This window comes from Cervus elaphus, chromosome 31 (genome assembly GCF_910594005.1).
Source record: "Cervus elaphus chromosome 31, mCerEla1.1, whole genome shotgun sequence".
Lineage (NCBI taxonomy): Eukaryota > Metazoa > Chordata > Mammalia > Artiodactyla > Cervidae > Cervus > Cervus elaphus.
Genome location: NC_057845.1, coordinates 16,747,205 through 16,770,726, shown reverse-complemented (window position 1 = coordinate 16,770,726; position 23,522 = coordinate 16,747,205). Strand labels below are relative to the sequence as shown.

Below are 23,522 nucleotides of genomic sequence, written 5' to 3'. Positions count from 1 at the left end.
ATGGATATATTATTCCATCCTCTCACTTTCAGTCTATATGTGTCTTTAGGTCTGAAGTGTGTTTGTTGTAGAAAGCATACATATTTGTCTAGTTTTTGTATCCATTCAGCTAATCTATGTCTTTTGGTTGGAGTATTTAATCTATTTACATTTAAAGTAATTATTTATATATATGCTCCTATTGCCATTTTCTTAATTGTTTGGGGTTTGATTTTGTAGATCTTTTTCTTCTCTTGTATTTCTTGACTATATATGACATTTTAACATATGTTGTAAAGCTGGTTTGTTGTTACTGAGTTCTCTTAACTTTTGCTTGTCTGAAAAGCTTTTGATTTCTCCATCAATTTTGAATGAGATCCTTGCTGGGTACAGTAATCTTGGTTGTATATTTTTCCCTTTGAGTATTTCAAATATATACTGCCATTCACTTCTAGCCTGCAAAGTTTCTGCTGAAAGATCAGCTGTTAACTGTATGGGGTTTCCCTTGTATGTTACTTGTTGCTTTTCCCTTGCTGCATTTAATATTCTTTCTTTGTGTTCAGTTCAGTTCAGTTCAGTCACTCAGTCGTGTCCGACTCCTTGCGACCCCTTGGACTGCAGCACGCCAGGCCCCCCTGTCCATCACCAACTCCCGGAGTTTACTCAAACTCATGCCCATCAAGTTGGTGATGCCATCCAGCCATCTCATCCTCTGTTGTCCCCTTCTCCTCCTGCCCCCAATCCCTCCCAGCATCAGGGTCTTACATCTTTGTTGATTTGATTAGTATGTGTCTTGTTGTGTTTCTCCTTGGGTTTATCCTGTGTGGGACTCTTTGTGGCTCTTGGACTTGATTGACTATTTCCATTTCCACGTTGGGGAAATTTTCAACTATAATCTCTTCAAAAATTTTCTCATAACCTTTCTTTTTCTCTTCTTCTTCTGGGACCCCCTATAATTCTAATGATGTGCTTGATATTATCCCAGAGGTTTCTGATACTACCCTCAGTTCTTTTCATCCCTTTTACTTTACTCTGCTCTTCAGAAGTTATTTCCACCGTTTTATCTTCCAGCACACTGATTCATTCTTCTGCTTCAGATACTCTGCTATTGTTTCCTTCTAGAGTATTTTTTGATTTCAGTAATTTTGTCGTTTGTCTCTGCATGTTTATTCTTTAATTCTTCTAGGTCTTTGTTAATTGATTCATGCATTTTCTCCATTCTGTTTTCAAGGTTTTTGATCATCTTTACTGTCATTATTCTGAATTCTTTTTCAGGTAGTTTGCCTATTTCCTCTTCATTTATTTGGGCTTCTATATTTCTAGTTTGTTCCTTCATTTGTGGAGTGTTTCTCTCTGCCTATTCATTATTTTTTTTTAAACTTATTGTGTTTGAGGTCTCCTTTTCTCAGGCTTCAAGGTTGAATTCTTTCTTCCTTTTGGTTTCTACACCACTAAGGTTGATGCAGTGGTTTGTTTAAGCTTCATATAGGGGGAGATTTATGCTGAGGTTTGTTTGTTTGTTTTGTTTTGTTTTCCTCTGATGGGCAAGGCTGAGTGAGGTGGTAATCTTGTCTGTTGATGATTGGGTTTGTATTGTTGTTTTATTTGTTGTTTAGATACAGGGTGCTGCTGGTGGTTGGGTGATGCTGGGTCTTGTATTCAAGTGGTTTCCTTTGTTGGAAATCTCACTAGTTGATTCTCCCTAGGGTTATTTCTCTGGTAGTCTAGGGTCTTGGAGTCAATGCTCCCACTCCAAAGGCTAAGGTCTTGATCTCTGGACGGGAACGAAGATTCCACAAGTGGTTTGTTATGATATTAAGTGAGATTAAAACACATACCCAAAAACGAGAAGCCAAAGATGAACCCCAGACAAATGGCAGTTACAAAATCAGGCAAATGACAATTAAAATAATGGGATACATATACATATGCATCCATAAGCAAAACCAACACAGTCCAACAAAAATAAGGTACATTAGGACCTGATGAACAAAGGAAACCAAAAATATATCTACCAGTTAAGAACAAAACTAACTAAAGCACAAACTGGAAAACAAAACTAAAGCAAGGTGCCCACTGGGGAATAAAACAATGAAGACAAAACTAACAAATATGTTGAAAAGAAAGGAAAGAAAGAATAGATATGCAAAATAGGGGTAGATAAAGAAGATTTATATACATTAAAGATTACCTGCAAAGGGAAAAGAACAGTAAGAAAAGCCAACAAAGTTATAAAAGTTGAAAAAATAATAATAGGTTTAAAAAAAATTTCTTTAAAGAAAAAAAAAAAGAAGAAGAAGAGGAAAGAAGCAAAAAAAAAAAAAAAAGGAAAACTTCACAGAACCGCAAAGCCCAAAGTAGAGGCAGAAATTTATAACAACAATAAAAAGTGTGATTAAAAAAATAAAACTCAAAAGCCTAATTAGATTTTATAGTGCCAATAAAAATGACAACCACAATGAGAGTGGGGCAGGGAAGGAAAAAGAAATATTAAAGGAAAGAAAAAAAAATCCAAAAGAAACTTCAGAACAAGTCAAACCATAAGAATAATAAATGTTTTTCTTGAGTCACTGCTCTTAGAGTCCTCTCCCTCGCTGGGAGTCACTGTCCACCTCACCTCCCTAGGATGCCCTCCAACACTGTGCTGGTCTCTGGACCTGCTGTGGGGGCAGCTCAGCTTCTAATCTGGTCCTGCTCCGTGTGTTCTTGACTCCAGTTTCCACAACTGTCAGAACTAGTGCGTTTTCTTTTGTGGGAGCTCTCACTGTCCTTTTATATATTCTGAATGCACAAAGTCTGCCTAGTTGATCGTGTGGATTTAATCTGCAGCTTGTACATCTGGTGGGAAGGTTTGGGGTCTTCCTTAGATGCACTGCCCCTGGGTTTTTATTGTGGTTTTATTTCCACTTCTGCATGTGGGTTGTCCACTGGGGTTTGCTCCTGAGGCTGCCCTGGAGGACTTGGGTTTGCCCCGTGAGGGCCAGGTGTGGAGGTGGTGCAGCTGCTTGGGTCACAGGGGTTCTGGCAGCACCAGGTACTCAGGGGTGTTGGCAGCTAGGGCAGCAGGACATATAGTGCTCTAGAAGGGTATGACAACCATTTTTGGCCAATACACTCCAGTATTCTTGCCTGGCAAACCCGCATGACAGAGAAGCCTGGCAGGCCACAGTCCACAGGATCACAAAGAGCTGGACATGACCGAAGTGACCCCGTATGCATAGATGCAAGACTTTCTTTTTTTCTTTTTTTTTTTTGCCTGTGGCAGCTCTGCCCCTGTGAGGGTTGAGTGTGAAGGTGGTGCTGCTGCTTGGGTCGCGGGGACCCTGGCTGCACCAAGTGCTCAGCGACGTGGACGGCCTCAGCCGCTGGAGTTATGGCCCTGTTGGAGTATTTTTTTGAGCCTCTGGTAGCTGGCGATCAGAAAGTCTCTCTGGTTAGTCTTTCTCCGTAGCTCCACCGTAGCTCCAGGCACTTAGAGGGCTCCCTTGCCTGGGGTCCTTCTCTGCTGTTCAGCTCATCAGGCACTTAAAGGGGCTCACTGGGGCCCTACTCTGTAGTTTTGTTCGTCGGGCGCTTGATGGGCCAGCCTTTCTACTGTTCAGCTGCTGCTGATGCTGGCATGTGGGCAGAGAAGAGGTTATAGGGACGGCGCCACCCCCTGCAGATGACTCTGCAGTGTCGCCTTGCTTCCATGGCTTCCTGGCTTTCCTCCACAGGCATTTCCCACCACAGTCTCCTTCCTCACAGCCCTTCAGTCCCTCTCTCCACAGTCAACAGCAGCCCTCACCCTGGGATTGCTCCTCAATCCCTAAACTCCAGCTCCCAGCCACTGTGCCTTCCAGGGGACCTGTGTCCCTGTCCAGGGTATGTATGGCTATGGCAAGGACTGTCTGATTCTCATTCCATTTAGGCTGCTACAGATCAGCTGTTTCACTCTCAGCCTTGACTGTTTCTCCTCTGACTCAGACAGTTACCCCAAGGTGGGGATCAGATCCCTGCTTTAGTCCCCCCCCCCCCCCCCCCCAACCAAGGACAAGTCCAATCCTAGTAACACTCCTGTTTTTCTCCCTAGTTCCTTCCTACTACCGAGTTTTGCGTGGTTCTATATAGTCTTTACTCCTGGGCACGTACTCCTGGCCACTGTCCACTGGTGTTCTGCATGCACTTCTGTGTCTGAAGGTGTATTCCTGGTGTATCCATGGAGACAGATGTACTCCACATCCACCTCCTCCTCCACCATCTTGTTCTCTCCAATAAGTGCATTTTTAAGAGCCTATTTTATAAGAAGGGGCACCTACTGTATCTCAAGAAGAAACTTGGTATTTGGGATAAATCTGTTGATGAAAAACTACCATATGTAAAATACGTAGCAAGTGGGAATTTGCTGTGTGGTCAGGGAACTCAAACCAGGGCTCTGTGACAACCTAGAGGGGTGGGGTGGAGTGGGAGGTGGGACGGTCACGAGGAAGGGGATATAGGTATACCTGTGGCTAAGTCGTGTTGATGATTAGTAGAAATCAACACAATATTGTAGACCAATTATTCTTCAAATAAAAATAAGTATATTTAATTATTAAAAATTTATTATTTTGTAGAACAAATAGAGGAAATATATTGCAGACAAAATACCACCTGGCAAAACGAAAAGAGTTTAGGATGTGAAAGAAGAACTAAAAGCTTAACTGTTACTGGATTTGATATCTTATAGAGAGAGTGATGGTGGTATTAATCAGTTGGTTTGGAATTTAGGTGGAGATGTAGATGCAAAGCAGAAGGGGCCAGAGCATGGAGGTCTATGGACTTTCTTCTTTGAGACAAAGATGAGCTGCCATTTAGAAGCAGGAAACCTAGAAAGAGAAGGATGGAGGCAGGGAGAGGGGATGAGTTAAAGTCAGTGGTAAGTAGAACCTGTGCTAAAACACAGAGAAATGCAGAGGAATATATAATCAAGTAGGGTTTGAAACAAAGTATTGTGTTTCCAAGTTTGTCACAGAGATAAGAGTAATAAAGGCTTAATTCAAAGATTTTAATGTGGATTCTAGGTTTCCAAAGTAGTAAATGCAAGCAGAAACGATCAATAAGGACTGAACTGAAATATATCTGATGAATTTGGCTATTATGAGTTTACGGAAGATATTATGGTAAACTGTTGGGGTCCTTTAATGGACCAGAACCTGGTGGTCCGGAGTCGACAATAAAAAAGTGAAAGAGAGAAAGAGGCTGATATTCCCTGGTTTACGCAAGGAACCAATAAAGCACTTGACACATGGCTTGCATTGCTCACGAAGGCACAGGGCACCCTCTCAAGGGGTCTTGGAAGCCTGGGCAAGAGAGTGAGCACGACGGGTTTCTACACTCCAGAGAATTAGCCGGAGAGAGAGAGAGACGGGGGGCAGAGGGGAGCGGAGAGAGAAAGAAAGAAAGACAGACACAGGGACCCAAGCTCTGATGGACCAAAGGTGCTTTAATGATCTTTCTGTGAGTATATATAGACTGTTGTATAAGGAATTTCTTTCAACCATGATAAAGATCAGAAAACCAAACATACAGCAACCGTTACCAAGGGAACAAGGGATTAACAATGGTCATAAGGTCAGGAGACAATCCATATCTCAAGAAAGAGGATCAAGACTAAGCAGTTTTGTTGTAAGGAGAATGTTTACTGAAGGAGATCCACGCATGTCTCATCCTATGACCTCAGTCCTGGGAGCAGCATGCTGTTCCACTAGTTTCTGTTGCCAGGAACTGACAAGGAACAGAGAATTTATGAGAAACAGCACATAGGAATCCTCCTGTTAAACATTCCCTGACAATAAACAATAGCATTTGCATGGTCTGAGTAACATTCAGGTTGCAATGACTTAATGAAGAAATGTTCATGTACATTCACTTGAATAAGAAGAGTATTGAAGGAACTATTACCTCAGCTTATTCGAATCAACTATTAAATAGGAAAAATTGCAAAATTGAGTTAAAGGACAGAGGAAGTGACTGCAGTGTTAGGACATTTGTAAGATTTACCTTGAACATAAAGAGGATATATTTTATGCTGAGCCTGGAAGAAATGAATCAAAATTGGATGAGAATGTGGGTTAATTCACAAGTATGTCTGGTTGAAAATTTGAGAGAAATATTGCTCCATGACTTCATATCCTATTTCCAATCACTGACTTCACTTATCTACCAAACATTGATGTACTACTGGTTTCTCTTCAGTATTTTTCAATGTATTTATATGTGCTTATACCTTCTCATTACTGAATCTTCAGGTAAGCTTTTCAAATGCCTAAAACCTTACTTTTCATTAACCTCCCAGTGGCTACCTTGATTTTATTATTATACCTCATGACATTTCTATTAACTCACTTAATTTGCTGGCCATCTTTTCTATATATTTCTGAACTCTGTTTACTGGATAGCCATACTACACACACATACTCACACACACACACAAAGAAAATGGGTAAACGCTTTAAAAAGAGGATTAAAATTACTTCTCTTGCTTTAATGAATGTCTGTTCTTCCACCATGGGATTTCTGATAGTGAGTCACTCAGCCTTGTCTTACTCTTTGTGACCCCATGGACTATACAGTCCATTGATTTCTCCAGGCCAGATTACTGGAGTGGGTAGCCTTGCCCTTCTCCAGAGGATCTTTCCAAACCATGGATCAAACCAAGGTCTCCTGCATTTCACATGATGTACTCTGCATATAAGTTAAATAAACAGGGTGACAATACACAGCCTTGATGTACTCCTTTACTGATTTGGAACTGGTCTATTGTTCCATGTCCAGTTCTAACTGTTGCTTCTTGACCTGCATACAGATTTCTGTGGTGTCAGGTAAGGTGGTCTGGTAGTCCCATCTCTTGAAAAATTTTCCACTGTGTTGTGATACACACAGTCAAAGGCTTTGGCATAGTCAATAAGGCAGAAACAGATGTTTTTCTGGAACTCTCTTGCTTTTCTGATGATCCAGTGGATGTTGCCAATTTGATCTCTGGTTCCTTTGATTTTTCTAAATCCAGCTTGAACATGTGGAAATTTAGTGTACATACTGTTGAAGCCTGGCTTGGAGAATTTTGAGGATTACTTTGCTAGTGTGTGAGATGAGTGCAATTGTGCAGTACTTTGAACAGTTTTTGGCATTGCCTTTCTTGGGGATTGGAATGAAAACTGACCTTTTCTAGTCCCGTGGCCACTGCTGAGTTTTCCAAAATTGCTGGCATATTGAGTTCAGCACTTTCACAGCATCATCTTTTAGGATTTGAAATAGCTCAACAGGAATTCTATCTCCTCCACTAGCTTTATCTGTAGTGATGCTTCCTATGGCCCGCTTGACTTTGCATTCCAGGATGTCTGGCTTCAGGTGAGTGATCTCACCATCATGATTATCTGTGTCGTTATGATCTTTTTTGTATAGTTCTTCTGTTTATTCTTGCCGTCTCTTCTTAATTTTGCTTAATTTTGCCATCTCTTTTTATTTTCCTTCTGTTACATCCATACTGTTTTTGTCCTTAATTATGCTCATCTTTGCATGAAATGTTACCTTGGTATCTCTAATTTTCATGAAGAGATCTCTAGTCTTTCCCACTCTTTTAATTTCCTCCATTTCTTAGCATTTTTCACTTAGGAAGGCTTTCCTTTCTCTCCTTGCTATTCTTGGGAACTCTGCATTCAGGTAGATATATCATTCTTTTTCTCCTTTGCCTTTTGCATCTCTTCTTTTCACAGCTATTTATAAGGCCTCCTTAGACAGTCATTTTACCTTTGTGCATTTCTTCTTCTTGGTAATGGTTTTGATCACCACTTCCTATACAGTGTTATGAACTTCTGTCCATAGATCTTCAAGCACTCTATCAGATATAATCACTTGAATCTATTTGTCACTTCCACTGTATAATTGTAAGGGATTTGATTTAGATCATGTATGAATGGCCTAGTGGTTTTCACTACTTTCTTCAATTTAAGTCTGAATTTTGCAATAAGGAGTTCATGATCTGAGTCACAGTCAGCTTCTGGTCTTATTTTTGCTGACTATACAGAGTTTATCCATTGTTGGCTGCAAAGAATATCATCAGTCTGATTTTGGTATTGACCATCCAGTGATGTCCATGTGTAGAGGAATCTTTTGTGTTGTTTGAAGAGGGTGTTTGCCATGACCAGTATGTTCTGCTTCATTTTGTACTCCAAGGACAAACTTACCTATACTCTATGTATCTCTTGACTTCTGACTTTTGCATTCCAGTCCTCTATGATGAAAAGAGCATCTTTTTTTGGTATTAGTTCTAGAAGGTCTTCTAGGTCTTCACAAAACTGTTCAGCTTCTTCAGCATTACTGGTTGGGGCCTAGACTTGGATTACAGTGATATTGAATGGTTTGCCTTGGAAATGAACAGAGATCATTCTGTCCTTTTGAGATTGCAACCAAGTACTGCATTTTGAACTCTTTTATTGACTATGTTGGCTACTCCATTTCTTCTAAGGGATTCTTGCCCACAGTAGTAGATATAATGGTCATATGAAATAAATACACCCTTTCCAGTCCATTTTGGTTCACTGATTTCTAAAATGTTGATATTAACTTTTGCTGTCTATTGTTTGCCCACTTTCAGTATACCTTGGATTCATGGACCTAACATTACAGGTTCCTATGCAGTATTGTTCTTTACTTCCATCACCAGTCACATTCACAACAGGGCATATTTTTCGCTTTGGCTCAGCCCCTTCATTCTTTCTGGAGCTTATTCTCCACTCTTCTCCAGTAGCATATTGAGCACCTATCGATCTGGGGAATTCATCTTTCAGTGTCATGTCTTTTTGCATTTTCATACTCTTCATGAGGTTCTCAAAGCAAGAATACTGAAGTGGTTTGCCACTTGCTTCTCCTATAGACCACGTTTTGTCAGAACTCTCCACCACAACTCATCCATCTTGGGTGGCCCTACATGGCATGTCTCATAGTTTCATTGAGTTAAACAAGGCTGTGATCCATGTGATCAGTTTGGTTGATTTTCTGTAATTGTGGTTTTCATTCTCTCTGCCCTCTGAAGGATAAGAAACTTCTGGAAGCTTCTTGAAGGAGAGACTGGCTGTGGGGGAATCTGGATTTTGTTCTGATGGGCAGGGCCATGCTGAATAAATCTTTAATCCAATTTTCTGTTGATGGGAAGGGCTGTGTTCCCTCTCTGTAGTTTGGCCTGAGGCCAAACTATGGTAGGGGTAATGGCCATAAAGGCAGCCTCCTTCCAAAAGACATATGCCAGCATGCTGGGCTTCCCGTGACTGTTGCAGTCTGTGCCCCTGACCACTCAGCAGGTCACTGTCGACCCACACCTCCACTCAAGACTGCTGGACACTCACACGTGTCTGGCTCAGTCTCATGTGGGGTCACTGCTCCTTTCTCTTGGGCCCTGGTATACACACGGTTTTTGTTTTTGTTTTTTCTTTTTTTTTGGCGGGGGGAGGGGGGGCTCCAAGAGTCTGTTTCCCCAGTCCTGTGGAAGTTCTATAATCAAATCCTACTGGCCTTCAATGTCAAATTCCCTGGGAGCTCTCAGTCCACTTTCTGGATCCCCAGGTTGGGAAAGCTATTGTAACTTTCACAACAGTGCAAGAACTTCTTTGCTATAATTGATCTCCAGTTTGTGGGTCGTCTGCTTGGTGGCTTTATGGTAGGGTTAATGATGACCTCCTCCAAGAGAACTTATGCCAAGGTCACAACTGCCTTTGTATTGACATATTTAAATAATTTACATGAAATATCTTATTGATTTAGCTGGATTTAAGTCTTGTTATTTGTTTTATGTTTTTCTTATCTGTGCTTTGTTCACCTTATCTTCTTTTTCTGCCTTATGTAGATTTTGGAGTAGTTTTTAAATATTCTATTTGTTTGACTGCACCAGATCTCAGTTACAGAATTCGAGAACATCTATCTTTGTTGCCATGTATAAGACATCATCTTCTGACCCCAAGTTACAAAGATTTTCTTTCAAGTTTCTTCTAAACGTTTTATACTTTTATGTTATAACTTTAGGTCTTTGATCTACTTGGGATTAACTTTAGTATAAAAATTAAGTTCTATGCTCCAGTTCACCTATTTGTATAGTAGTATAGTCTCTCAGTAATGTCCTAATCTTTGTGACGCCATGGACTGTATCCCTCCAGGCTCCTCTGTCCAAAGGATTCTCCAGGCAAGAATACTGAAGTGAATTGCCATTCCCTTCTCCAGAAGACCTTCCTGACCCAGGGATTAACCCTGGGTTTTCTCAATTGCAGGCAGATTCTTTACCATCTGAGTTAAAGGGAATCACCAATTTAACCAATTGTTTAAAAATCATTAGAAGACTATCCTTTCTCAATTAAATTGCCTTCACACTTTGTAAAAGAAAACTTTCAAGGCATAGTTGTATTGCTCATTTCAGTTCAGTTGCTCAGTCATGTCTGACTCTTTGTGACCCCATGGACCATGGCAGCACGCCAGGCCTCCCTGTCCATTACCAACTTCCATAGTTTGCACAAACTCATTTCCATTGAGTCAGTGATGCCATCCAACCATCTCATCCTCTGTTGTCCCCTTCTTTACCCACCTTCAATCTTTCCCAGCATCAGGGTCTTTTCAAATGAGTCAGTCCTTCGCATCAGGTGGCCAAAGTATTGGAGTTTCAGCTTCAGCATCATTACCTCCAATGAACACCCAGGATTGATCTCCTTTAGGATGGACTGGTTGGATCTCCTTGCAGTCCAGGGGACTCTCAAGAGTCTTCTCCAACACCACAGTTCAAAAGCACCAATTCTTTGGGACTCAGCTTTCTTTATAGTCCAACTCTCACATCCATACATGACCACTGGAAAAACCATAGCCTTGACTAGACGGACCTTTGTTGGCAAAGTAATGTCTCTGCTTTTTAATATGCTATCTAGGCTGGTCATAACTTTCCTTCCAAGGAGTAAGCGTCTTTTAATTTCATGACTGCAGTCACCATCTGCAGTGATTTTGGAGCCCAGAAAAATAAAGTCTGTCACTGTTTCCACTGTTTTCCATCTATTTGCCATGAAGTGATGGGACTGGATGTCATGATCTTAGTTTTCTGAATGTTGAGATTTAAGACAACTTTTTCACTTTCCTCTTTCACTTTCATCAAGAGGCTCTTTAGTTCTTCTTCACTTTCTGCCATAAGCGTGATGTTATCTGCATATCTGAGGTTATTGATATTTCTCCCAGCAGTCTTGATTCCAGCCTGTGTTTCAGTTGGCCCAGCGTTTCTCATGATGTACTCTGCATATAAGTTGAATAAACAGGGTGACATTATACAGCCTTGACGTACTCCTTTTCCTATATCTAAGCATCTGTTTCTGGGCTTCTTCATTCCACTAATCTATGTGTCTACCCCTGTAACATTATCACACTGGCCTAATTATCATAAATTTACCCATATTTCAAAATCAGGTGGTAGGATTTCTATGACTTACTCTTCTTTTACAAAAACATTTTGGAAATTGTAATACATTTTGCTTCTGTTTAAACTTTAGAACATGTTGGTCTATGAAACAATATACTGCTAAGATGTTAGTTAAATATTTAGCCTTGATATCAATTTTGGAAAATTTGACACTATTTTGTTTTTTCTACAAGTGTATGAACAGGGTATAACTCTCCATTTATTAATGTATTTTGTGTATTTACTTCTTCATTTGACTTTTGGTAGTTTTAAGCATTCTGTGTGGTACATGAATTTTGTTTCATTAATTGTGTTCTAAGCATTATGTTTTGGGTACTATTGATTTTTTTTTTTTTTAAGATTTTTAATTTCAGTGTTTCTTGAAAGTAGGCATATAGAAATAATGTTGTTTTTGGTGTGTTTTTTGTATATTCTGCGACTATGCTGCATAAAATTTTTATTTCTAGGAATATCTTTTAGATTCTTAAATTTTCAGTAAAAACAAGGCATCTGCAAATGTTCTTAAAGTTATTTTTTCCTTTCTAATTTTATGCTTGTTATTCTTATGTCTTATGTCTTACTGTATTAACCTTCCAGGATGGTGTTTTACAGGAGTATTGAGTCGGGACTTCCTTATTTGTTCCCAGTTCTAGAAATAAAGTATTCACTCTTTTACTTGAATGTCCTCTGTTAGCTGGAAGTTTTTGGCAAGATATCATTTGTCAGGATAAAGAAATCTTTTCCATTCATGGTTTGTGAAGAGTAATTATCTTGAAAGGATGTTTAATTTTGATAAATGTTTTCTCAGTATTACTTCACATTATTGAATGTTTTTTCTTCTTTAAACTCTTAAATTATATTCATTGATTTTTTACTATTGTGCCTCTTTTACCTTTCACAGAATAAACTCCACTTGGTGGTGATGTATTTTCTTTGTATATATATTGCAGGACTTTATTTTCTAAAATTTCAGTGAATATATTTGTGCTTACTTAAATGAATGATATTGCTTTGTATTATAGTTTTCTTTTTCTATACTGTCTTTGATTAATTTATCCTTATAATTCTGCCCTCATAAAATGAGTCAAGAAATATTCCTTCGTGTTCTTTTTAAAGAGATTGTGTACAAATTGTATTCTTTCTTTGAATTTTTGATAAAGTTCACTGGACAAGCTGTCTGGTTCTAGAGACGTTGCTAGAAGGCTTTTAACCACATGTGATGTACTTCTAGTATTTACAAAAATATGTGAGATACCTGTTTCATCTTGAGTTAGATTCAGTAGTTTGAAATTTTTCAAGGAAGTGTTCTATCTCTTCAGCATTGTTGAATTTGTGTACTTCGAGTTGTCTTTAGTGGATTGTTGCATCTGTAGTGAAATACCTTTTTTGATTTCTGATATTGGCAATTTGTGTCATCTCTTCTTTATCCTGGTGGTCTTCCTAAGGTTTATTAACTATGTTGCATTTTGAAAGAATATTTGTTGGTGTCTTTAAATTCTCCCAGGGAAGGCAATGGTACCCCACTCTAGTACTGTTGCCTGGAAAATCCCATGAACGGAGGAGCCTGGTAGGCTGCAGTCCAAAGGGTCGCTAAGAGTTGGACACAACTGAGCGACTTCACTTTCATTTTTCACTTTCATGCATTGGAGAAGGAAATGGCAACCCACTCCAGTGTTCTTGCCTGGAGAATTCCAGGGACAGGGGAGCCTAGGTGGGCTGCCGTCTATGGGGTCACTCAGAGTTGGACACGACTAAAGTGACGTAGCAGCAGCAGTAGCAGTTAAATTCTCCATTGTTTGTTTTCTGTTTTATTTTATTGATACCCATTCTTATTTGTAGAATTGTTTTCCTTTTCCTTGGTGTGGCTTTATTATATTCTTCTTTTTCTAGTTTCTTAGATTAGACGTCACAAAGAGCGATTGTGAATTCATCTAATTCTTATTCCCATTTTGTCAGTTTTTGCTTATATTTTTCAGCTCTTTTGTGGGGTGAATACACATGGAATAGTGTCTTTTTTTTTCTTTAATAAATGGACTCTTTTATCATTATGAAATATCCCCCCTTTGATTCTGTAATTTTATTTGCTATGAAATCTCCTTTCTTTGATATTTATAGCCACTCCAACTTTCTTTGGGTTAGTGTTTGATTGTATATATTTATCCATTATTTTATTTTTAATCTACCTGCATTATTATATTTTAAGTGGTTTTCTTATAGAGAATATAGAGTTGAGTTGATTACTATATTCATTCTGAGAGTATATGTTATTTGATTCATGTGATTAGAAAATTATACTTAATTTTTGTTTTTGGTTTATTTTCAGTTTGTTCTTTCTGTTTTCCATCCTTCTATAGCCCCTTCTCTGCCTTCTTCTGGGTCTTGTGAATATTTTTTGGTGTCCTATTTTATCTATTATGCTTGTATCTGTAAATTTTTTCTTTGCTCTTTGTGATTGTGCTTGCTCTTGTGAATGTACTGTGCCAGGTCAGTTGGTCAAGAGTCCACCTTCAATGCAGGGGACCCCAGTTTGATTCCTGCATCAGGAAGATCTGCTAGAGAAGGGATAGGCTACTCACACCAGTATTCTTGAGCTTCCTTTGTAGCTCAGCTGGTAAAGAATCAGCCTGCAGTGTGGGGATACCTGGGTTCGATCCCTGGGTTGGAAAGAACCCCTAGATAAGAGAAAGGCTACCCACTCCAGTATTCTGGCCAGGAGAATTCCATGGACTGTATAGTCCATGGGATTGCAAAGTGTCAGACACCACTGAGCAACTTTCACTTCGCTTTAACTTAGAGTCAGTATTTTACCAATATTTAATTGGATTGTAGAAACTGAAGTTTAAGATTATTTTGTGGTATAACATATGGGATATCCTGGAAAATGTCCTATAGGCTCTTGAGAAATGTGTTCAATCTTGTTTTTGGATAAAGTGCATATAAGTTTAATAAGTAGGTTGACAACATACTGCCTTGACATACTCCTTTCCCAATTTTTAACCAGTCTGTTGTTCCATATCTGGTTCTAACTGTTGCTTCTTGACTTGCATACAGGTTTCTCAGGAGACAAATAAGATGGTCTGGTATTCCCATCTCTTTAAGAATTTTCCAGTTTGTTGTGATCCACACAGTCAAAGGCTTCAGCATAGTTAGTGAAGCAGAAGTAGATGTATTTCTGGAGTTCCCTTGCTTTTTCTATGATCCAACGAATGTTGGCAATTTGATCTCTGATTCCTCTGCCTTTTATAAATCCAGCTTGTACATCTAGAAGTTCTCAGTCCAGGTACTGTTGAATTGTAACTTGAAGGATTTTAAGCATCTCATTGTAAGCATGTGAAATGAGTACAGTTGTCTGGGAGTTTGAGCATTCTTTGACATTGCCCTTCTTTGGGATTGGAATGAAGCTGATCTTCTCCAGTCTTGTGGTCACTACTGAGATTTCCAAACTTGCTGGCATATTCGGTGTAGCACTTTCACAGCATCATCTTTTAGGATTTGCAACAGTTCAACTGGAACTCCATCACATCCACTAGCTTTGTTCGTAGTGATGCTTCCTAAGGCACTCTTGATTTCATACTCGAGGATGTCTGACTGTAGATGAACGATGACACCATCATGGTTATCTGGTCATTAAGGCCTTTATTGTACAGTTCTGTGTATTCTTGCCACCTTGTCTTAGTATCTTCTTCTGTTGGGTCCATACTGGGGGATAGTCCCTTTATAATATTGTGACCTTTTTTGCCATACATCAACATGAATCAAGCATATGTGTACATGTGTCCCCTCCCTCTGGAGCCCCCCTCCCACGTCTCTCTCTATCCCATCTCTTTAGATTGTCACAGAGCACTGGCTTTGGGTTCCCTGCCTCATACACCAAAATACCACTGGTTATCTATGTTACATATGGTAATTTATATGTTTCAGTGCTAATCTCTCAAATCATACCACCCTTTCCTTCCCCCAGTGTGTTCAGAAGTCTCTTTATGTCTGTGTCTCCTTTGCTGCCCTACGCATAGATCACTGATACTGCCTTTCTAGATTCCATATATATGACTTACAATACAATATCTGTCTTTGTCTTTCTAACTTACTTCACTCTGTATAATAGGCTCTAGGTTCATCTATGTAATTAGAACTGACTCAAATGTATTCCTTTTTATAGCAAAGTAATATCCCATTGTGTATGTGTACCTCGGCTTCCTTATCCATTCATCTGTCAATGGTTGCCTCTTTGTCCTAGCTATTGTAAATAGTGCTGCAGTGAACATTGGGTACATGAGTCTTCTTCAAATATGTTTCCTCAGGGTATATGCCCAGTAGTGGGATTGATGGGTCATATGGTATTTTTATTTCTAGTTTTTTAAGAATCTCCATACTGTTCCCCATAGTGCTTATATCAATTTGCATTCCCACCAGTGTAAGAATGTTCTCTTTTATCCACATACTCTCCAGCATTTATCATTTGTAGACTTTTTCATGATGGTCATTCTGGCCAGTGTGAGATAAGACCTCATTGTCATTCTGATTTGCATCCTTCTAATAGTGAGCGATGCTCATCATCTTGGCATGTGTTTATGTGTTTATGTTTTCTTTGAAGAAATGTCTGTGTGGGTTTCCTGCTTAGTTTTTGATTTGTTTCTTTGTTTTTCTGGTATTGAGCTGCATGAGCTTATATGTTTTGGAGATAAATTCTCTGTCAGTTGTCTCATTTGCTATTATGTTGTCCCATTCTGAAGATTTTTCTTTTCACTTTGCTTTTAGTTTTCTTCATTTGCAAACACTTTTAAGTTTAATTAGGTCCCATTTGTTTTTATCTTTTACTCTAAGAGTCTCATATTGGATCTTGCTCTGATTTATTCTGCCTTTGTTTTTCTCTAAGAGGTTTATAATTGCTGGTCTTATGTTTAGGTCTTTAATCCAGTTTGAATTTATTTTGGTGTATGTTGTTGTTAGGAAAGGACTGAGGAAGTGTTCTATTTCTGTTGTTTTACATGTAGTTGACCAGTTTTCTCAGCATAACTTGTTGAAGGGACTGTCTTTTTCCATTGTATGTTTTTGACTCCTTTGTCTAGGATAAGATGTCTTTAGGTGGATGGATTTATCTCTGGACTTTCTATCTTGTTCCATTGGTCTATATTTCTGTCTTTGTGCCAATTCCATACTGTCTTGATGACTAGCTTTATAGTATCATCTGAAATCAGGAAGGTTGATTCCAATAGTTCTATTCTTTATCAAGATTACTCTGGCTATTCAAGATCTTTTGTGCTTCCATACAAACTGTCAAATTGTTTATTCTAGTTCTGTGAAAAATATCATTGGTAGTTTGATAGGGTTTGCATTGAATCTACAGGTTGCTTTGGGTAGTGTAGTCATCTTCACTATATTGATTCTTCTAATCCAATAACATAGTATATCTCTCCATCTGTTTGTGTCACTTTTGATTCTTTAATCAGTGTCTTATAGTTTTATGCACACAGATCTTTTGTCTCTTTATGTAAATTTATAGCTAATTATTTTATTTTTTTTTTTTGCAATGGTGAATGGGATGTTTCCTTAATTTCACTTTTTGATTTTTTCATTGTTAGTGTATAGGAATGCAAGGGATTCCTGTGTATTAATTTTATATTCTGCATCTTAACTATATTCATTGATTAGCTCTAATAATTTTCTGGTGGCATATTTAGGGTTTTCTGTGTAGAGAATCTGCAAACAGCTTGGGTTTTACTTCTCCTTTTCCTATCTGGATTGCTTTTTTTTTTTCCTGTTTCCTGAGGCTAGGACTTCCAAAACTGTTCAGTAATAATGGTGAATGTGGACACCCTTATCTTGTTCCTGATTTTAGAGAAAATGCTTTCAGTTCTTCACCATTGATAATAATATTTGCTGTGGCTTTGTCATATATAGCCTTTATTATGTTAAAGTATGTCCCTTCAATGCCTACTTTATAGAGATATTTTATCAAACATGTATGTTGAATTTTGTCAAAGGGCATTTCACCTATAAAAAATAGGTTTAATTTATTCTCAAGTGCACATGAAACATTCTTCAGGATAGATCAGATCTTGGGCCACAAATCAGGCCTTATAAATTTTTAAAAATTGAAATCACTTCAAGCATCTCTTCTGATCAAAATGCTGTAAGATTAGGTATCAACTGCAGGGGAAAACAACTATAAAAAACAGAAACAAATGGAGGCTAAACAGCACACTTCTAAATAACCATCAGATCACTGAATAAATCAAAAAGGAAATCACAATATGCCTAGAAACAAATGACAATGAAAACTCAAAACCTATGAGATAAAGTAAAAGTAGTAGAAAGATTGAAGTTCATAGCAATGCAAGCTTAAATTAAGAAAGAAGACAGCCGTCAATTAAACAACCTAACTTTACACATAAATCAAGTAGAACAAAAAGAACAAAAGGTAGTAGAAGGAAAGAAATCATACAAATAAAAGCAGAAATACATGAAAAAGAAATGGAGACATAGCAAAGATCAATAAAATTAAAAGCTGGTATTTTGAAAAGATAAAAAAATTCAGAAATCATTAACTAGCCTCATCAAGAAAAAAAAGACTTAATAAAAGTAGAAATGAAAAAGTAAATGTTACAACAGACAACACAGAAATACAAAGGCTCATAAGAGACTACTATGAGCAGCTATATGCCAGTAGAATGGATAACTGGGAAGAATTGGACAAATTCTTAGAAAATGAATTTATTTAAAGTCTATTTTGTCTATTTGGGTAGTCACCCCTGCTCTTTATGGCTATCATGTCTATCTCTGTTTACTTTCAGTCTATTTGTGTCTTCGTATTGACACTGAATCTCTTATAGTTTGGACATAACTTTTTCAGTTTCTAGCCATTCTGCCAACCTCTGTATGTTTATTGGAGAGTTTAATACATTTACATTTAAAATAATTATTGATAGGGATGGAAGTAATTTTGTCTGTTTTTATTTGTTTCCTGAATGTCTTATAATTTTTTTTCTCATTTCCTACATTACTGTCTTCTTGTTTGTTTTTTTATAGTGAAATTTTAAAATGGCTTTCTCATTTCCTTTTGTATATATTTTGTATCTATTTTCTTTGTGGTTATTGGTGGTACTGCAGTTAATGTCCTAAAGTTATAACACTCCAACTTAAATGTATACCAGCTTAACTTCAATAACGTAAAATTCTGCTCCTTTACAGCTAACCCTATTCTTTTTGGTTGTTGATATCAAAAATTATATCTTTATATCTTTTGTGTCCCAAAAAGGGATCTGAAAAAATCCAGTTATAAAACATTGTTAAAATTATATTAATATTTTTTAAAAATGTATTAGTCTCTTAAGTCTTATAGAAAAAAAAAGTACAGTTACAAACTTCCATTAGAATAGTACTAGCTTTTTTATTGCCCACATGTTTACTTTTATTGAGTTCTTCATTTCTTCATATGGCTTTGAATTGCTTTCTAGTGTCCTTTTGTTTCAACTTGCAGGATTCCCTTAAGCACTTCTTGCAAGGCAGTTCTAGTAGTAACGAACTCCCTCAGCTTTTACTTATCTGGAATGTCTTGATTTCTCCCTCACTGTTGAAAGACAGTTTTCCAGGATCTAGATTTCTTGGTTGACAGATTTCTTCTTTCCTTTTAGCACTTCAAATATATCTACCCACTGCCATCTGTCCTCCAAAGGTTTAGATGCAAAATCTGCTGATAATAAAATTATTGAGGATCCCTTGTATGTGATGAGTCACTCCTCTCTTACTGCTTTCTAAGATTTTCTCTTTGCCTTTGGAGAATTCCATTATAATGCATCTTGTCCTGGTCCTCTTTGAATTAACCTTAGTTTTACACTCATGGCTAAAGTTTTAAGCCGTTATTCCTTCAAACATTCAGCGTGTCCCCTTTTCTCCCACTTCCCTTCTGAGACTCCTACCATGTGACTGTTGGCCTACTTGGTTATGTCCCACCAGTCTCTTCAGTTGTAATAACTTTTCTTCAGTCTTTTGTCGTTCTGTTGCTCATACTCAAGAACTTTCATTACCTTATTTCATATTCAGTGATTCTTCTGTTTGCTCACATTTGCCTGTGAATCCCTCTATTGAATCTTTTATTTCAGTGATTGTAATTTTAAGTTTCAGAATTTCTTTTTGCCCATTTTTTAAAGGTTTTCTATATCTTTATACGTGTTTCCATTTTCTTCATACATTGTTTTCTTCAGTTTCTCCAATTCTTCCTTCAGTTATTTGAGCATCATTAAGATGGTTGTTTGAAAGTATTTATCAGTATATCTGCCCTCAGTTCTTTTTCAGGGACAGTTTCTATTGATTTAATCTTTCCTTTCAATGCGCCATACTTTCTTATTTCTTTGCATGCTTTGTGATATTTTTGCTGATAATTGGACATTTGAATATAAGAAGTGTTTACTATGGTGGAACTAGTGGTAAAGAACCTGCCCACCAACACAGGAAATGTAAGAGATGTGGGTTCCATCTGTGGGCTGGGAAGATCCCCTGGAGAAAGGCATGGCAAACCACTCCAGTACTCTTGCCTGGAGAATCTCATGGACAGAGGAGCCTGGCGAGCTACAATCCATTGAGTCACAAAGAGTCAGATATAACTGAAGTGACTTAGCACATGGAAATCAGATTCTTTCTCAATCACAGGATTTACTATGACTGATTCTTTGTTATTATTATCAAAGTGTGTCCCTGATCAAACTGAGATCAAACAAAGATCACACTGAGATAAATTTGAGGTAGCCTCTGGTATTTTCTAAGCCTGCATCTTTCCCTGAACATGCTTGAAAGCATTACTCACTCATTCTTGTCCAAGTCTTTATGACCCAATGGACCGTAGCCCTCTAGGCTCTTCTGTCCTTAGAATTCTCCAGGCAAGAATACTAGAGTGGGTTGCCATTTCCTTTTCCAGGGGATCTTCCCAACCCAGGGATTGAACACGGGTCTTCTGCATTGCAAGCAGATTTTTTACCGTCTAAGCCACCAACATGCATGGTCACTTTCTAATATGTCCATTATATGGAGTTGTTTTTAATTGTCCCAGTCTTTAATATCTGGCCAGGTTCTGTTTGTGGTAAAGAACCTGACTGCCAATGCAGGAAGCATAAGAGACATGGGAAGATCTCCTGGAGGAGGGCATGGCAATATACTCTAGTATTTTTGCCTGGAGAATCCCATAGACTGTGGAGCCTGGAGGGCTACCGTCCACAGGGTCACAAAGAGTTGCATATGACCAACCTAGATAGCATATTAAAGAAGCAGAGACATTACTTTGTCAACAAAGGTCTCTCTAGTCAAGGCTATGGTTTTTCCAGTAGTCATGTATGGATATGAGGGTTGGACTATAAAGAAAGCTGAGTGCTGAAGAATTGATGCTTTTGAACTGTGGTGTTGGAGAAGACTCTTGAGAGTCCCTTGGACTGCAAGGAGATCCAACCAGTCCATCCTAAAGGAGATCAGTCCTGGCTGTTCATTAGAAGGACTGATGTTGAAGCTGAAACTCCTAACTTTGGCCACCTGATGCGAAGAGCTGACTCATTATAAAAGACCCTGATTCTGGGAAAGATTGAGGGCAGGAGGAGAAGGGGACAACAGAGGATGAGATGGTTTGATGGCATCACCGATTCAATAGACATGAGTTTGGGTAAACTATGGGAGTTGGTGATGGACAGGGAGGCCTGGCGTGCTGCGGTTCACGGGGTTGCAGAGTTGGACACGACTGAGCGACTGAACTGAACTGAACTGAAGTGAATGAGCACCCACTGCAAAAGGATTAAAAAAAAAAAAAGAAAAGAAAAGGAAAAGGAATGCATTAAAGGATGACAGTTAATTAAATCCCAGGATTTCACAACAATTGTGGGAGGTTTAACAACAATTGCCACTGCCTCTTTATATCTTCACCTCTGTGATCAAAAGCCTCAGTCAGGGATTAGTGCACAGATCCTTGATTTCTTAATAACAAAGCCTTTTTTTTTCCCTATCCTGGCTTTTTATGTGCTACTTATGCCAGAAACGTGTGTACAGCTGCCTGCCTCAGATGGGAAGGGTGATAGGTAGTTGCTTCTGTACACGTACAACATAAGTTGATCAGTGTTAACCAAGATTTACCTTCCATGTCCTTGTCTAGAAGTTGCAAGCATTCAGTAGACCTGGCAGTTCCAAGATAGTTAGATAAGACAGATCCTGCTAGTGCAGCTGTTGTGTAGGTGTGGAGACTAATGCCTGCTGCTTCCGCCTCTGCTGTCTTCCCCAAGTACTCTCTTGTGTGAGTGTCTAAGTGTCACGGAACCTTAAAAGTGATAAACAAGAAAAAGTAATTTAGAAAAGGCTGAGTCTTAAGACACTAGTCCTCTGCCAGATGGAGCTTGTATATATGAATGTATTTGATAATCCATATTTAGGACAGATCCAAATAATCAGTAAGTTAGAAAAGAGCTGATATCCTGACAATGGTAGAGTGGGGTTTGTTATCCTTATCCTGCATAAAATTGGAGAAATTATTGTATTGGTTAACTAGGACTATACAAGTATTTCACAGTTAATACCATATTCTTTATCTTCCAAAAATGCTTGAGGTAAAGTGAGTGGAGACAGACTGGAAGACACAGAAGAAGAGTGGATTAGACTAGCAGGATTCTTCTATTGATGAAGGGGAATTGAGATATCAAGTTAATGATATCTTTGATATATAAGCAGCCAATGAGGGAAATTGTAATGTTAAGGTGAATCAAAGCCTACATGTATACATAAGTTATAGAGCTATTTCTCTACACATTCCAATGTTTCTTGAAGCTAAACTATGAAAAGAGAAACTTAGAAAGAATTGACTACTTAACAGATGTGTTTGTGTATTTGTCACCTAGCTGTGTCCAACTCTTTGCAACCCCATGGACTGGGGCCTGCCGGGCTCCTCTGTCCATGGAATTCTCCAGACAAGAATACTGGAGTGGGTTGCCATACCCTTCTCCAGGTACTTAACAGATACAGAATATAAATCTTGGTAAAGTTATTAATCTTGAATTTTTTATATGTGGTCCTATGCCAAAAAAGACATTAAAAAAAAATTAAAATAGTGTAGGTGCTGACCTTGTGAGGAAAAAATAAATTCATATGAAATATGATTGTTTTCTCTTTTAAAAGTATTTAATCCAGCTCAACAGTGAATTCAGAAGCATAAGTTAATATACATAAAAATGCTGTACAGTCTGAAAAAGAGCTAACAAACTGTTGGAATATCTTGGCATCTGAACTAGTGAAAACCTCTGCAGATTTTATTGCATTTTTTTCTTCCAAATAGTTCTAGAATTATTCTTCAGAGTACCTCAAAGTATCTAAATATGCAGTGTTAGTATTTTTCTGCTAATCTGCACTACAAATAAGAACACATGTATCATTAGTGGAGTTAATATATCATAAAACACAGAGATTAAGATTTGTTAATTCTGAGAGATCATCCAGCATATACAGTTGACTTTATAGATAAGAAGATTATCATAAAGAATAAATAACTTGTTTAGATTAGTAACAGTAACTGGACAAGAGCTAAAATATGATTCTCCATTTGAAAATATTTTTATCTACATAAATACTATAGAGAGAATTTGTGTTAAATAGTTCATTTTCATCATAATTCTTTAAAGGCTAAAAATCTTGATTGTTTCAATAAAAATATAGTGTCCTTGCCACTACATTTATAAATAACAAAAGGAAAAGCAATGTATGTTGAATAAACTGTTTTCTCCCATAATTATAAGAGAAGAAAACAGGGTACAAAAAGTCAAATCTCAATAACTTCAAAAGCAGAGTTAACATCTGAAAAAAAAAAATCCATCCTATTTTAATGCTAGTAATTATTATGTTAGTTTACAGACAGCACGTCAGGTCATGCACCTTGTATTTGAATTCATAAAGGCAGAAATTTGATTTAATGTGCATAATTACTAAGATATATAACAGTTCCTATCCCCGTCATCAGTTGTAATAATGTAGCATCAATGATGACCTGAATGCTATTGAAATATTTAATTATCATCACACATCTAAATGCCTGTCTGGTCATGTTGTTCAGGATAGTAAAACTCAAACATATTAAATAATTAAT

At 37.9% G+C, this 23,522-nt stretch overlaps 1 protein-coding gene and 1 long non-coding RNA gene across 3 annotated transcripts in view; both read left to right on the top strand.

Moving 5' to 3' along the window:
- Positions 1-23,522, top strand: part of NCAM2 (neural cell adhesion molecule 2) — a 530,165-nt gene that overhangs the window by 336,392 nt on the left and 170,251 nt on the right. The window lies entirely within an intron of this gene.
- LOC122687317 lies at positions 7,067-15,079 on the top strand. Its single transcript, XR_006339094.1, has 3 exons — positions 7,067-7,104; positions 14,370-14,372; positions 14,776-15,079. It is a non-coding gene; the product is annotated as an uncharacterized LOC122687317 (long non-coding RNA).